Source organism: Nerophis lumbriciformis, linkage group LG29 (assembly GCF_033978685.3).
Source record: "Nerophis lumbriciformis linkage group LG29, RoL_Nlum_v2.1, whole genome shotgun sequence".
Taxonomy (NCBI): Eukaryota; Metazoa; Chordata; class Actinopteri; order Syngnathiformes; family Syngnathidae; genus Nerophis; species Nerophis lumbriciformis.
In genome coordinates, this window is record NC_084576.2 from 20912391 (window position 1) to 20915000 (window position 2610).

Genomic DNA, 2610 nt, shown 5'->3' on the forward strand with positions numbered 1-2610 from the left:
TTTTTTACATTACTTGTGTTTTTTTCATGTCACAAAGGTATTACTTCAAAAATTCATTCATCAATGTTGTTAATATTTAATTGTGTATAGTTGATTCCTATATGACATATTTATGCTCAAACTCTTAATGAATCTGTCCCGATACATTATCTACATGTACATCTAAATGTACATCACTTAAAAAATAAAAAACTCCCTCTATCAAAATGTAAAAATAGAGATAAAGGCATCATTTAATGACAAAAAGCTGACAAGTTGATATTATTAAAGAATAAAAAATAATATTTGTCTGTAAATATATGGATAATGTTTATCTATAGTCTTATTATTAGACATTACAAATGACATGATGGTATTACGTTCACACCCCAACACTACCTAACAATCAGCAATCATGATTTCAATATTCCATCCATCCATTTTCTACCGCTTGTCCCTTTCGGGGTGGCAGGGGGTGCTGGAGCCTATCTCGAACACTATTTTTATCTATATGGACAAAAAGGGCAGTTACCTCTTACAGCCATCAGGTGCCATCTTTCAAAATTATATTTGCTTTTCATACAGTATGGAAGTTATTTTTTCAGTCAGCAATGTTACAGACATTATTGTTAGGAGTTTTATGTTACAAACATTGCAGTTGCAAAATGGTGAATAATGATGACGGACACAAAATAAATAGCTGATTGAAATGTGCAGAAACAGGTGAAAACACATTTTTAGGAACTGACGTCAATCAATGTTCCACCGCCGCCGCCTCAGAGCAGACGTCGAGGCAAATGTCACCAAAAAACAATCTTCTCCGCCGTTCACAAAATGTTGACTTTGATTGCACGGAATCCTTGAAATCGCATATTAATATTGTTTTTTTTCTGCATTTTTGGTAAAAAAAATGATAAGTGCTGACAAAGGGTCTTCAAATGATTTATAATCATGATTAATAAAGACAGTTTATCCTTTTTATTATGTATTTAAAGTCAAATTACTGCATATTTATATAGATTTTTTTCAGAATTTTTTTGTCAAAAAAAAAATGGAACGGATTAGACGATAAGCGCTAAAAAAGGGTTTTCAAATGTTTTATAATAATAATTAATAATGACAGCTTATCTTTTATTAGTTCTTTAAAGTCATATTCCTGCATATTTATATAGATTTTGCATTTTTTTTGCAAAAAAAAAAAAGGAACTGATTTGATTGGACAATAAGTGCTGACAAAGGGTCTTCAGATGATTTATAATCATAATTAATAATGAAAGATTATCCATTCTATTATTTATTTAAAGTCATATTCCTGCATATTAATATTGATTATTTTCTGCATTTTTTGTAAAAAATGAATAACAATGGAACAAATTGGATTGGATGATAAGTGCTGACAAAGGGTTTTCAAATGATTTATAATCATAATTAATAATGACATCTTATCTATTTTATTATTTATTTAAAGTCATATTCCTGCATATATATATTGATTTTTTCAGCATTTTTTGTAAAAAAAAAAAAAATGGAACAGATTAGATTGGATAATAAGCTCTGACAAAGGGTCTTCAAATGATTTATATTAGTAATTAATAATGACAACTTATCCATTTTATTATTTATTTAAAGTCATATTCCTGCATATTTATATAGATTTTTTTTTGCATTTTTTGTAAAAATAAATAAAAATGCAACGGACTGGATTGCATAATAAGCGCTGACAAAGGGTCTTCAAATGATTTATAATCATAATTGATGACAGCTTATCCATTTTATCAGTTATTTAAAGTCATATTCCTGCATATTTATATAGATTTTTTCAGAATTTTTTGTAAAAAAAAAAAAAATAGAACGGATTGGATTGGATAATAAGCACTGACAAAGGGTCTTCATATGATTTATATTAGTAAATAATAATGACAACTTATCCATTTTATTATTTATTTAAAGTCATATTCCTGCATATTTATATAGATTTTTTGCTGCATTTTTTGTAAAAATAAAAATGGATTGGATTTACTGCAATTTAATAGAACGGATTTACTGCAATTTAATAAGTGCTGACAAAGGGTCTTCAAATGATTTATAATCATAATTAATGACAGCTTATCCATTTTATAATTTATTCAAAGTCATATTTCTGCATATTAATATAGATTTTTTCTGAATTTTTTGTTATAAAAAAAAATAGAACCGATTGGATTGAATAATAAGCGCTGACAAAGGGTCTTCAAATGATTTATATTAGTAAATAATAATGACAGCTTATCCATTTTATTATTTATTTAAAGTCATATTCCTGCATATTTATATATATATATTTTTTTGCATTCTTTGTAAAAAAAAAAATGCAGCGGACTGGATTGGATAATAAGCACTGACAAAGGGTCTTCAAATGATTTATAATCATAATTAATGAAAGCTTATCCATTTTATCAGTTATTTAAAGTCATATTCCTGCATATTTATATAGATTTTTTTCTGCATTTTTTGTAAAAACAAAAATGGAACGGATTGGATGGATAATAAGCGCTGACAACGGGTCTTCAAATGATTCATAATTAATAATGACAGCTTATCCATTTTATAATTTATTCAAAGTCATATTCCTGCATATTTATATAGATTTTT